Below are 15,447 nucleotides of genomic sequence, written 5' to 3' on the forward strand. Positions count from 1 at the left end.
CTCAAAACAATCTACAGATACATTTTAAGAATTAATAAGAGAATTTAAACATATGGCTGGATGTAACAAGCTCAATTACATTTCTGCGCACCAGTAAGTTTCAAAATGTAATTTAAAATAGAACCAAAAATATAAGATACTTATGAATAAATACAATAACAGATGCATACAGTATTTGTGGAAAAAATTAAACTTTATGTAAAGACATTTTTAAAATATCTTAAAAAAATCCAAACCCGTTGCCATCGAATTGATTCCAACTCATAGTGACCCTAAAAGACAGAGTAGAAGTGTCCCATAGGGTTTCCAATGAGTACCTGGTGGATTTGAACTGCCGACCTTTTGGTAGCAGCCACAGCTCTTACCACTACGCCATCAAGGTTTCTAGAATGAAAAAACATACCACTTCAGGTATAGAAAGATCAAATAGCATAAAAACATCAATTCTCCCCAAATTTATCTACAGATTCAATACAATATCTATTAAAAAATCTAATCAAGGATTTTTTAAGAAATTGACTAGATGACTGTAAAATTTATATGAAGAGAAAAGGGCCAAGAGTAGCCGAGATATCACTGAAGAAGAAAAAGAAGATAGGGGAAGGATGACAAATCCTACCTGACATGTAGTTTTACTAAAAAGCTATGGTAATTAAGACAATCCAGGGATAGAAAAATAGACCAAGAGAACAATATACACAGCTCAGAGGTGCTGGTAAAATTAGTTATCCAAAGGATAAACCAAAACCAAACCTGTTGCCATGAGTCGATTCCGACTCATAGTGACCCTATGGGACACAGTAGAACTGCCCCATAGAGTTTCCAAGGACTGCCAGATGGATTCAAACTGCAGACCTTAAACTGCCCTATACCAAAACCAAAAACTAAACCCAGTGCCATTGAGTAGATTCCGACTCATAGCGACCCTATAGGACAGAGTACTGCTCTATAGCAATGTAAATTTTTCTTATCCTGCTAAAAAAAAAAGGATAATCAACAAACTACTACTTTCTAATTTAAATCTCAAAAAACCTCGGGGCTGCAAGTGGGCAAGGGCGAAATTAGCAGCAGCCAGGCCAGAAGTAAACTGGTATCAGTTGATTTCAGTAAAGGAATAAGGCAGGGTTCAGTTAATCATGTTAAAATTAGCCAATGGTTGATTTTCTCTATTTTTCCTTCCTGACTTCTCTTTATAAGCCCCATTGTACCTAGCTTTTTTGAGCCATTTCCTTTCCCTGAAGTCAAAATTGCCTCCCTATATGCATATAGAATAACTGCTCAGAATAAACCTTATGTTCAAATTTTGGTAAGTTCTAATTATTTGTTAACAGTTTTAAATGACTAAAATTGGATGGTTTTAAACTACTAAGTTTGTTACACTGATAAGATAATAACTAAAAGTAGAAGTACATTGGACCTTAAATTAATGGATGGAGGGGAACAAGGAATAAAAATAAATTAAGCCAACAAAATTATAAAAAGGGTAAAAGTAATGAACACAAAGTAAAAAAATTAGTAAATATAAGATACAAGAAATAAAACCAAATATTAATTTATCACAATGAATGTGAATGGACAGAATCCCCCTACCAAAAGACAAAGTTTACAATTTTTGTTAAAAAAAATTAAATCCAGCAATATTTAAAATAAAGAACATACTTAAAGTGACAGGCAAAGATTGCAATTGAAGGGTGAATATATTCCAGACCAAAAAGAGAAAGAAAGGAAGAAAAAGAAAATAGGAGGGACAATATCAACATCAAATAAGAGAGAATTAAATGTCAGATGCATTAAACAAAACAAGAAGCATTTTTGTAAAGACAAAATGTATAATCTGATGGCAAGACTTGGTCTCACATACTTTGGACATGTTATAAGGAGGGATCAGCCCCTGGAGAAGGACATCATGCCTCGTAAAGTAGAAGGTCAGCAAAAAAAAGGAAGACCCTCTACAAAATGGATTGACACAGTGGCCGTAACAATAGGCTCAAACATACAAACGATTGTGAAGATGGCGCAGGACCAGGCAGTGTTTCGTTCTGTTGTACACAGGGTCACTATGAGTCGGAACCGACTCAACAGCACCTAATGACGAGACGAAATAGCAGCAATAATAAACCTTTATGCACCAAATAATCTATTTCTATCAATCAGGATAAACTAGGTTATGCTGTGGTAACAAATAATCCCAAAATCTCAGTGACTTAACACAGCAAAAGTTTATTTATTGCTCACACCAAGTCTGCTGCAAGTCTGGGAAATGTCATAAGGCAGCTATGCTCCAAGGGATCCTTCCTTATCAACACATGCTTCCATAAATGGAGAAATGATTCAGCCCCCAACACAATGGCCGTAACTAGTCACGTTGTCATGCCAAACCTCTAGAGGCAGGGGATACTATCTCCCCATGGGCTTAGAAAGAGGAGACTTGGAAATATTGGTACGAGTGAAATACATTAAGGAAAAACTCCTGGAAATACAAGTGAAGTTTACTTAAATCACAATAATTTTAGGAAATCTTAAAGTATAATTTTTTAGGTTTTGGTCAATTAAGTAGACAGGAAACAATAAATGACAGAGGGAATTCAAATAATGTAAGCAATAAATTGTTTATAATGTAATAACCATATATAGAATTTGTAACCTAGATAGACTGTTCTGTCTTCTCTTATGTTTATGGATTAATTTTTTTTTTTTTACTGTGCTTTAGGTGAAAGTTTACAGCTCAAGTTAATTTCTCATACACACATTTATACACATATTGTTATGTGAGCCTAGGTGCAATCCCTACAATGTGACAGCACACTCCTGCCTTTCCACCTCGAGGTTCCCATGTCCATCCAACCAGTTCCTGTCCCTTTCTGCCTTCTCATCCTGCCTCCAGACAGGAGCTGCCCATTTGGTCTCATGTATCTGCCTGAACTAAAAAGTACACTCTTTACAAGTATTATTTTATGTTTTATAGTCCAATCTAATCTTTGTCTGAAGAATGGGCTTCGGGAATGGTTTTAGTTCTGGGTTAACAGAGCATCCTGGGGCCATGGCTTCAAGGGTTCTTCCAGTCTCAGACCATTAAGTCTGGTCTTTTTACATGAATCTGAGTACTACTCCATGCTTTTCTCCTGCTCTGTCAGGGACTCTCTGTTGTGTTCCCTGTCAGGGGAGTCATTGGTGGTAGCCGGGCACCATCTTGTTCTTCTGGTCTCAGACTGATGGAGTCTCTGGTTTACGTGTGGATTAAATTTTTTTAATGTTATGTTCTTAGCCACAAATGAAACCTTATTTTAAAAAGTAAAGATTTTCAGACATCATTCTCTGATAAAAGGAGTCCTGGTAGCACAGTGGTTAAAGTGCTTGGCTGCTAACTGAAAGGTCGGCGTTTCTAACCCACCAGTCGTTCTGTGGGAGAAAGATGTGGCAGTCTGCTTCCATAAAGATTACATCCTTGGAAAGCCTACGCGCAGTTCTACTCTGTCCTATAGGGTTGCTGTGAGTCGGAATCGACTAGACGGCAACGGGTTTTATTCTCTGATAATCCATTAAAACAAGAAGCCAGCAATAAAAAGATGTCCAAAAAACCAAAGCTACTTCAAAAATTTAGAAATAGTTATATGAACCTAAAGGTCAAGTAGGACTTAAAAAGAAGACAAAAAACCAATTTTTTTTTTAAATTAACTTTTATTGAGCTTCAAGTGAACATTTACAAATCAAGTCAAACCGTCATATATAAGTTTATATACACCTTACTCCGTACTCCCACTTGCTCTCCCCCTAATGAGTCAGCCCTTCCAGTCTCTCGTGACAATTTTGCGGGCTTCCAATTCTCTCTATCCTCCCATCCCCCCTCCAGACAGGAGATGCCAACACAGTCTCAAGTGTCCACCTGATACAAATAGCTCACTCTTCATCAGCATCTCTCTCCTACCCACTGTCCAGTCCCTTTCATGTCTGATGAGTTGTCTTCGGGAATGGTTCCTGTCCTGGGACAACAGAAGGTTTGGGGACCATGACCGCCGGGATTCCTCTAGTCTCAGTCAGACCATTAAGTATGGTCTTTTTGTGAGAATTTGGGGTCTGCATCCCACTGGTCTCCTGCTCCCTCAGGGGTTCTCTGTTGTGCTCCCTGTCAGGGCAGTCATCGGTTGTGGCCGGGCACCAACCAGTTCTTCTGGTCTCAGGATGATGTAAGTCTCTGGATCATGTGGCTCTTTCTGTCTCTTGGGCTCTTAGTTATCGTGTCACCTTGCTGTTCTTCATTCTCCTTTGATCCAGGTGGGTTGAGACTAATTGATGCATCTTAGATGGCCGCTTGTTAGCATTTAAGACCCCAGACACCACATTTCAAAGTGGGATGCAGAATGTTTTCAGAATAGAATTATTTTGCCAATTGACTTAGAAGTCCCCTTAAACCATGGTCCCCAAACCCCCGCCATTGCTCCGCTGACCTTTGAAGCATTCAGTTTATCCCGGAAACTTCTTTGCTTTTGGTCCAGTCCAGTTGAGCTGACCTTCCCTGTATTGAGTATTGTCCTTCCCTTCACCTAAAGCAGTTCTTATCTACTAACTAATCAGTAAATAAACCCTCTCCCACCCTCCCTCCCTCCCCCCCTCGTAACCACAAAAGCATGTGTTCTTCTCAGTTTATACTATTTCTCAAGATCTTATAATAGTGGTCTTATACAATATTTGTCCTTTTGCCTCTGACTGATTTCGCTCAGCATAATGCCTTCCAGGTTCCTCCATGTTATGAAATATTGCACAGATTCGTCACTGTTCTTTATCGATGCGTAGTATTCTATTGTGTGAATATACCACAATTTATTTAACCATTCATCCGTTGATGGACACCTTGGTTGCTTCCATGTTTTTGCTATTGTAAACAGAGCTGCAATAAACATGGGTGTGCATATATCTGTTTGTGTGAAGGCTCTTGTTTCTCTAGGGTATATTCCCAGGAGTGGGATTTCTGGGTTGTATGGTAGTTCTATTTCTAACTGTTTAAGATAACACCAGATAGATTTCCAAAGTGGTTGTACCATTTTACATTCCCACCAGCAGTGTATAAGAGTTCCAATTTCTCCGCAGCGTCTCCAACATTTATTCTTTTGTGTTTTTTGGATTAATGCCAGCCTTGTTGGAGTGAGATGGAATCTCATCATAGTTTTAATTTGCATTTCTCTAATGGCTAATGATCGAGAGCATTTTCTCACGTATTTGTTAGCTGCCTGAATATCTTCTTTCGTGAAGTGTGTGTTCATATCCTTTGCCCACTTCTTGATTGGGTCGTTTGTCTTTTTGTGGTTGAGTTTTAACAGAATCATATAGATTTTAGGGATCAGGCGCTGGCCGGAGATGTCATAGCTGAAAATTTTTTCCAATCTGTAGGTGGTCTTTTTACTCTTTTGGTGAAGTCTTTAGATGAGCATAGGTGTTTGATTTTTAGGAGCTCCCAGTTATCTGGTTTCTCTTCGTCATTTTTGGTAATGTTTTGTATTCTGTTTATGCCTTGTATTAGGGCTCCTAAGGTTGTCCCTATTTTTTCTTCCATGATCTTTATCGTTTTAGTCTTTATGTTTAGGTCTTTGATCCACTTGGAGTTAGTTTTTGTGCATGGTGTGAGGTATGGGTCCTGTTTCTTTTTTTTTGCAAATGGATATCCAGTTATGCCAGCACCATTTGTTAAAAAGACTATCTTTTCCCCAATTAACTGACACTGGGCCTTTGTCAAATATCAGCTGCTCATATGTGGTTGGATTTATATCTGGGTTCTCAATTCTGTTCCATTGGTCTATGTGTCTGTTGTTGTACCAGTACCAGGCTGTTTTGACTACCGTGGCTGTATAATAGGTTCTGAAATCAGGTAGAGTGAGGCCTCCCACTTTCTTCTTCTTTTTCAGTAATGCTTTGCTTATCCGAGGCTTCTTTCCCTTCCATGTGAAGTTGGTGATTTGTTTCTCCATCACATTAAAAAATGACATTGGAATTTTTATCAGAAGTGCATTGTAGGTATAGATGGCTTTTGGTAGAATAGACATTTTTACTATATGAAGTCTTCCTATCCATGAGCAAGGTATGTTTTTCCACTTAAGTAGGTTCTTTTTAGTTTCTTGTAGTAGTAGTTTGTAGTTTTCTTTGTATAGGTCTTCTACATCTTTGGTAAGATTTATTCCTAAATATTTTATCTTCTTGATGGCTACTGTGAATGGTATTGATTTGGTTATTTCCTCTTCGATGTTCTTTTTGTTGATGTAGAGGAATCCAAGTGATTTTTGTATGTTTATCTGATAACCTGAGACTCTGCCAAACTCTTCTATTAGTTTCAGTAGTTTTCTGGAGGATTTCTTAGGGTTTTCTGTGTATAAGATCATGTCATCTGCAAATAGAGATAATTTTACTTCCTCCTTGCCAATCCAGATGCCCTTTATTTCTTTGTCTAGCCTAATTGCTCTGGCTAGGACCTCTAGCACAATGTGGAATAAGAGCGGTGATAAAGGGCATCCTTGTCTGGTTCCCGTTCTCAAGGGAAATGCTTTCAGGCTCTCTCCATTTAGAGCGATGTTGGCTGTTGGCTTTCCCTTTATTATGTTGAGGAATTTTCCTTCAATTCCTATTTTGGTGAGAGTTTTTATCATAAGTGGGTGTTGGACTTTGTCAAATGCCTTTTCTGCATCAATTGATAAGATCATGTGGTTTTTGTCTTTTGTTTTATTTATATGGTGGATTACATTAATGGTTTTTCTAATGTTAAACCAGCCTTGCATACCTGGTATAAATCCCACTTGGTCGTGGTGGATTAATTTTTTGATATGTTGTTGAATTCTATTGGCTAGAATTTTGTTGAGGATTTTTACATCTATGTTCATGAGGGATATAGGTCTGTAATTTTCTTTTTTTGTGATGTCTTTACCTGGTTTTGGTATCAGGGACATGGTGGCTTCATAGAATGAGTTAGGTAGTATTCCGTCATTTTCTATGCTTTGAAATACCTTTAGTAGTAGTGGTGTTAACTCTTCTCTGAAAGTTTGGTAGAACTCTGCAGTAAAGCCGTCCGGGCCAGGGCTTTTTTTTGTTGGGAGTTTTTTGATTACCGTTTCAATCTCTTTTTTTGTTATGGGTCTATTTAGTTGTTCTACTTCTGATTGTGTTAGTTTAGGTAGGTAGTGTTTTTCCAGGAATTCATCCATTTCTTCTAGGTTTGCAAATTTGTTAGAGTACAATTTTTCGTAATAATCTGATATGATTCTTTTAATTTCAGTTGGGTCTGTTGTGATGTGGCCCATCTCGTTTCTTATTCGGGTTATTTGTTTCCTTTCCTGTATTTCTTTAGTCAGTCTGGCCAGTGGTTTATCAATTTTGTTAATTTTTTCAAAGAACCAGCTTTTGGCTTTGTTAATTCTTTCAATTGTTTTTCTGTTCTCTAGTTCAGCTCTAATTTTTATTGTTTGTTTTCTTCTGTTGCCTGATGGATTCTTTTGTTGCTCACTTTCTATTTGTTCAAGTTGTAGGGACAGTTCTCTGATTTTGGCTCTTTCTTCTTTTTGTATGTGTGCATTTATCAATATCAATTGGCCTCTGAGCACTGCTTTTGCTGTGTCCCAGAGGTTTTGATAGGAAGTATTTTCATTCTCGTTGCATTCTATGAATTTCTTTATTCCCTCCTTAATGTCTTCTATAACCCAGTCTTTTTTCAGGAGGGTATTGTTTAGTTTCCAAGTATTTGATTTCTTTTCCCTATTTTTTCTGTTATTGATTTCCACTTTTATGGCCTTGTGGTCTGAGAAGATGCTTTGTAATATTTCGATGTTTTGGATTCTGCAAAGGTTTGTTTTATGACCTAATATGTGGTCTATTCTAGAGAATGTTCCATGTGCACTAGAAAAAAAAGTATACTTTGCAGCAGTTGGGTGGAGAGTTCTGTATAAGTCAATGAGGTCAAGTTGGTTGATTGTTGTAATTAGGTCTTCCGTGTCTCTATTGAGCTTCTTACTGGATGTCCTGTCCTTCTCCGAAAGTGGTGTGTTGAAGTCTCCTACTATAATTGTGGAGGTGTCTATCTCAATTTTCAATTCTGTTAAAATTTGATTTATGTATCTTTCAGCCCTGTCATTGGGTGCATAAATATTTAATACGGTTATATCTTCCTGGTCAATTGTCCCTTTTATCATTATGTAGTGTCCTTCTTTATCCTTTGTGGTGGATTTAAGTCTAAAGTCTATTTTGTCAGAAATTAATATTGCTACTCCTGCTCTTTTTTGCTTATTGTTTGCTTGATATATTTTTTTCCGTCCTTTGAGTTTTAGTTTGTTTGTGTCTCTAAGTCTAAGGTGTGTCTCTTGTAGGCAGCATAGAGACGGATCGTGAAAAAACCAAATTTTTTAAATGGGCAAAAGATTTAAACACATGCTTGCCAAAAGAAGATATATGGATGGCTAATAAGCACATGAAAAGATGCTCAACATCATTTGTCATCAGGGAAATACCACATAAATTACGACCACAGTCTACTACACAACCTCTCAAAAGGCTAAAATTAAAAAGACTGATTATACCAATTGTTGATGAGGATATGGGGCAAGTGAACCTCTTTTATCACTGGTAGAAAATATACACTGGTACAACCACTTTGGAAAACTGGCAATTTCTTATACAGTTAGACTTGTGGCCCAGCAATCTCACTCCTAAGCATTTATCCGAGAGAAATGAAAACGTGTGTCTACTGAAGACTTGTACAACAACGTTTACAGCTGCATTACTCATAATACCCTCAAACTGGAAACAACCCAAATGTCCAACAAGTGATGAATATACAAATTGGGTGCATCCGTACAACACAAGGTTACTGAACAATAAAAAGAAACAAATTATTAACAGATACAACAACATGGATGAACCTTAAAAAAAACTTAGGCTGGGCAAATGAAGCCAGATTAAAAAAAGAAGAAGAAAAGAAAAAGAAGCTAGATGCAAAAAAGTACTTAGGTATGATTCCATTTACATGAAGCTTTAGGAAACACTAATCTAATCTAAAAAGACAGAAAGCAGGTCATCGCTTATTCAGGCAGGCAAAGCGGAGTGAGATTTGACTGGTAAAAGATACAAGGGAATCTCTTGCAGTTACAGGAATATCCTTCGTCTTGATTACAGATATGCGTACATTTGTCGGAGCCCTGGTGGCACAGTGGTTAAGAGCTTGGCTGCTAACCAAAAAGTCAACTGTCAGATCTCCCGGTCACTCCTTGGAAACCCTATGGGGCAGTTCTGCTCCATCCCATCGGGTTGCTGTGGGGTCACTACGGGTCAGAGTTGACTTGATGGCAATGGGTTTGGTTTGGTTTTGGTTATATATTTGTTAAGACTCATTAAACTGCACATTTAAAATATGTTCCCTTTATTTTAAGTGGTATACCTCAATAGAGTTTTTTTTTTTTTTTTAAGGAAATTGAGAGGCATATCAATAAATTTAAATGTATGGAAATTATTTGGGTCCAGGTTCAAATGAACAAAAAGTTAAAAACATTTTTTGAGACAATCAGACACTTTCAACTTATCAAAGAATATCCAGCCTTAAATACTTCTATCAGTAAAAAGCAAAAAGTGAAAATAAATGAACTAAGTAGGCAACTTAAACTATTGAGAGAACAATGCTATAAACCTCCCAAAATAGAAGTCGATAAAAACAAAAGTAGAACTTAATTAAACAGAGAAAAATCAAAAGTTGATTTAAAGAAAAAGAAGAATAAATTACATAAAAATAGGAAAACAGAAAAAAATAAAAATTATACATTAGAAATTATAAAAAAGCAGATACATCAGAATATGGTTATAAGAGAATACTGAAAGAAATGGGTTATTTTCTAGTAAAGTATCAACCATTAGAATTGACAAAAGGGAAGGCAGACTATCTGAAGCAGTCAGATAATATGTTAACATGCAGGGTGAAAATCAGCCAATGCCTGTAGCCCCTACATGTCCCCACTGTCCCAGCCCCTCCCCCAGGAAGCCCTGGAATCTGAGTCCCAACAGCACACACACATACACACATGACCTATCAGTTACAGGGTTAATGCCCAGCACAGTAGGGTGCCACCAGGACATTCCCTCAACTCTAAGGCTAATGTCCATCTGATTAGGCAGTACCCGTATCTTACCCCATCACACTACCTATATACATATATATATATATATATATATAGGAAAACACCCTATTTATAACAGCTTGTGGTTAGAACCTAATTCCATTTTCTATATAAATGCAAAATAGTATGGTTTTAATAATTACTGAATTGTTCAGAAATACAAAAAACCGAACCCAATGCCGTCGAGTCTATCCTGACTCAGTGTGATCCTGTGGGACAAAGCAGAACTGCTCCATAGGGTTTCCTAGGAGCAGCTGATAGATTTGAACTGGCAACCTTTTGGTTAGCAGCCAAGCTCTTAACCACTGGGCTATCAGGTCTCCAACCATTTAAATAAACGAAGATTTATTTACTATGGTGCAAACAGTTAACGTGCTAACTGCTGGCTCAAAGGCTGGTGGTTCCAGTACACATGGAGGCACATCATAAGAAAGGCCTGGCAATCTCCTAAAAAATGAGCCAATGAAAACCCTATGGGCACATTCTACTCGGACACACATGGGGTCGCCAGGAGTCAGAATCAACTCAACAGTAATTAGCTTTTTATATTTCGTTTGGGTCGAAACATTACCAGCAATTGTTTCCCATTTTAGCCTGTCCTTGTATTCACATCAGCCCACGCACTGGTACCAGTCTGCATTTACTGTGGCCAGAATCATGGTGTTTCTACATACAGTCAAATGCTTGACTACTCATGTCTTCAAGTAGAGTTGTGCCCAAATACCTACTTATCAAAATTCACAGTATTTTATTATAAATGACTTTTTTAATGTCTCCCTTTATATATCAGTTGATCATATTCATTTCATAAAACTGTGAACGTAGTCAGGTTATACTACCTATAAATTTCATTTCAAGATAGGAAAGTGGGTGTTATGAAATATTTTTTATAAAAGAGAGGAGGTCATTGGGACTAACAAGTTTGAGAATACTGATTTCACACCAAAGCTATTCCCAGGCCATGCCCATTTCAGGGGAAATTTCGCACCTTTTGGAAGCCTGACATCCATCCTCCCTTTTAACAGCATCTAGACTTCCTCAGGTCCATGTCTATTGTACCATATCTGGATTATGGCCTCCCTACTGGAAGTCGAACTAGTGTTATATTCTCTAATTGCTCCAACACAGCCAAGCACGGGTGAGAGTCCTAATTTCAGCTGATTGAACTTGCTCTTCCACGACTTTGGACATTGAGAAGAGTGATGTACAAATGGAAGAAAATATTCAGGAATTCCCGTGCTAGTGCCAGGTCTGGTTCTTTAGACTTTGTCAACATTCTTCCAATAAATTGCCCTTGTTTTAGAGATTCTAGCTAAAGCAGTAAGAACAGAAAACAAAATAAGTGCTCCATATAGAGGAAATAAAGACACAAGATAATCTTTATTTGCTGAAGGCATGATGATCTAGAAACTCTAAGAAATGTAATTGGTAAGATAGCCAAATACAATTTATATAGTGAAAAATCAATAGCTGTTAAAACATAAGAATTAAGAAAAGAAAAACACAAAACTTCTTCACATATAATAAATCTATGTAATACCTGAGGAAGCCCTGGTGGCACAGCGATTAAGCACTTAGCTGCAAACCAAAAGGTGGGCAGTTCAAACCCACCAGCACATCCACAGGAGAAAAGACTTGGTGATCTGCTCCGGTAAAGATTATAGCCTAGAAAGCCTGCAGGGCAGTCCTACTCTGCCTATGGGGTCACTGTGAGTCAGAATTGACTCGATGGCACACAACAACATATAACACCTAGGAATAAATTTAACAACGACAGATTTGGATCTAAAAAAGAACAGCATAAAATATTACCAAAAGATATAAAATAAGGCTTGAGTAAGTGGATATTCCTGGCTGAGAAGGGTTAATATTGTAAAAAGGTTAATTTGGTCCAGGTTAATATAACTAAAAATCACAATCGTTTTTATTTTATTTTGAGGTGGAGGAAGAAAAAAGGTGCAAAACCATCTTAAAGATCAAAATTTCCCCTAAACTTGGCAAAATGTTATCAAGGGATGGAGTGAAAAAGGAGGATATTAAAATATCATAGTTTAGAGGTCGAAACAGTAATTCCAGATAGATTAAAGATGTGAACAAAATATATATATAAACAATAAAAATATAGGAAAAGAATTTAAGAGATACATCTCTTGGTCCCATCCCGTCTGGAGCAAATGAGGCAAAAGGAAAATATTAGCCCAAAGGACAAAAGGACACACGAACCAAAGCCTCCACCAACCTTAGCCCAGATGAGCCAGATGGTGTGTGGCTACCACTAACAACTGCTCTGATAGGGATCACAACGGAAAATCCTGGACAGAAAAGGAGAAAAATGTAGAACAAAATTAAAATTCACAAAAAAAGACCAGACTTACTGGTTTGACAGAGACTGGAGGAACCCCCGAGACTATGGCCACTGGACACCCTCCTAACTCAGAACTGAAACCACTCCCGAAGCCCACTTTTCAAAAAAATATTAGACAGGCTTATAAAACAAACAATAACACCCATTTGGAACTTGCTTCTTAGTTCAATCAAATATACAAGATCAACAGGGCAACTCCTGCCCAAAAGCAAGTCAAGAAGGCAGGAAGGGACAGGAACTGGACAAATGGACACAGGGAACCTGGGGTGAAAGGGGGAGCATGCTGTCACATTGTGCGGATTGCAACCAATGTCACAAAAAAACATGTGCATAAATTTTTCAATGAGAAACTAACCTGAGCCGTAAACTTTCACCTAAAGCACAATAAAATTAAGGGAAAAAAAAGAATTAAAAAGAACCTTGAGTAAAAAACACCTTTTGAAGCAAGATAGGAAACAGAAGGCAAAACAGAGAAAGGCAGATACCTTTTACTAAATAAAAGTTAAGTATTTCTGTACAGCAAAAGATACCATAAGTAAGGTATCTTTTATAAATTTTGAAAAATAGACTATTCTCACTCATGATGAAATAAGACTAGAAGGGAACTTTCTTAATCTAAAAAAGAGTATCTACAGAAAACATCTTACTTAACACAAAATTAAAACCGCAATGAGATGTAACTACATGCCCACCAAAATGGCAAAAATTAAAAAGACTACAATATCAAACGCAAGCAAGGATGTGACGCAAGTGAAGCTCTTATACATTGCTGGTGGGGTTGCAAATTGCTTCAAACTCATTGGAAAACTGCCAATAACTATTAAAGTAAACATATGATCTAGGACTCCCACGCCTAGGTACACTCCCGTAGTCGTTGAGTGGATTCTGACTCAGTGACCCTATAGGACAGAGTAGAACTGCCCCGTAGGGGTTCCAAGGAGGGGCTGGTGGATTTGAACTACTGACCTTTTAGTTAGCAGCCTGAGCTCTTAACCACTGCACTACCAGAGCTCCCCTACGTATATACTTAGGAGAAATACAGGTATCCCATGCTTTTCAAAAGTTTGCTTTACATCACTTTGCTTTTACCAAATACCTACATTCGTACCTGGTTTTGTTAACCGAAAGAAATCTGAAGAGGATTTTTGCTTTTACAAAAAAAGGGGAAAAGCAGAAACAGTGTTCAGTGTTTGTTTTGCAGCAAGCCGTGAGACAGTGCACACCCAGGGAGCAGTGAGAGCGGTGTCGCCAAGCTCCTTCCCCTGGAACTACACTCAGCATCAAGCCGCCATAGCTTTGAACTGTGTCTGTGAGCATGTGGGCTTTACCTCCATTTATTTTATGCATCTGTTATCAAGATGCATCCTAAGGTGTCAGAAAAGCCCAAGGGAGCTTGTGTTTTCTGTGTTGTCTGGTATGATTTGGTGGGTTAATTTTTGGGTCTGAGAACACTCCAATTTTTCCCATATAAATTAATGGTAATTGCTTCTTCACTTCACACCATTTTGGCTTAAGGAAAGGTTTCAAAGGAAACGTCTACTTTCAGATAGCGGAGGAAACCTGTACGTACTTATGTGGTAACACAGGACATGGAGTAGAATGTTCATAGCAGCACTATTTGTAATAGCTCCAAACTGGATGCTACTAAAAAGTAAACCTGGAAGCTACCGACAGGTAAATTATAGTGTATTCACACAATGAACACGAATGATCTACAATTCTACCCCAAAACATACATACTATTGAGTGAAGCCATATACGCAAGAGAACACACTACATGGTATCATTATGTAAAGTACAAGAACAGGCAATACCTATGGTCTTAGAAATCAGGGTAGTGCTCATCTTCAGGGTGGGAAGTAACTAGAAGGGAACATGTGGGTGACTTCTTGAGGGCTGGTAACCTTCTGTTTCTTAACTAGGTTACATAAGAGTGTTGTTTGTGAAAATTCTGTGAGCTGTTTATTTATATATACACATTTCTGCATGTATAATTACCCTCTATATCATAAAAAGATTTGCAATCTACTTGTCAAATTGGTTACTGTCCACTACACATAAAGAGTTATTATAAATTAGTAATAATAAAAATGAAACTACAGAATAAGAAAGAAAAAAAGAACAGGTGTCTTAGTTAGCTAGTGCTGCTACAACAGAACTACCACAAGGGGATGGCTTTAACAAACAGAAATTTATCCTCTCACAGTCTAGAAGGTTAGAAGTCTGAATTCAGAGCACCAGCTCCTGGGGAAGGCTTTCTCCCTCTGTTGGGAATGTCCTTGTCATCAATCTTTCCCTGGTCTACGGGCTTCTCAGCACAGGGATCCCCAGGTCCAAAAGGTATGCTCTTATCCTGGCTCCTCTTTGGTGGCATGAGGTCCCTTCACTCTCTGCTTACTTTTCTCTTTTATATCTCAAGAGAGATTGACTCAAGATACAGCTTAATCCTGTAGAGTGAATCCTGCCTCATGAACATCATAGAGGTTAGGATTTACAACACACAGGATAATCACATTGGATCACAGAATGGTGGACAGCCACACAGTGCTGGGAATCATGACCTCACAGTGTTGACACACATTTCTGGAGGGCACAGTTCAATCCATGACAGCTGGCAAAGGCTACAAATGTTAATGGATCATAAACATATGAAGAGCTGTTCACCCTCTTAAGTCCTGGGCTCTGATGTCAGAAAGACTGGACTTAAAACCTGCCCATGTGACCTAGGAAAAATTACACAATGTATCTAAACTTCGGTTTCCTCCTCTGTAAAATGGGGATAGTAATGACACTTACCTTGTAGAGTTTTGAGGGTTAATTGAAAAAAAAGCATGTAACATTTTCAGAGCTATTCCTGGCACAAGGTAAGTGCTCAGTAAAGGATAGAAGCATTAGGGGCAGTAGTTGATGTAGAAGCAGTGCCAGCGCTGGGGGGAAAAAGAAAAT

This window comes from Loxodonta africana, chromosome 27 (assembly GCF_030014295.1).
Source record: "Loxodonta africana isolate mLoxAfr1 chromosome 27, mLoxAfr1.hap2, whole genome shotgun sequence".
Lineage (NCBI taxonomy): Eukaryota > Metazoa > Chordata > Mammalia > Proboscidea > Elephantidae > Loxodonta > Loxodonta africana.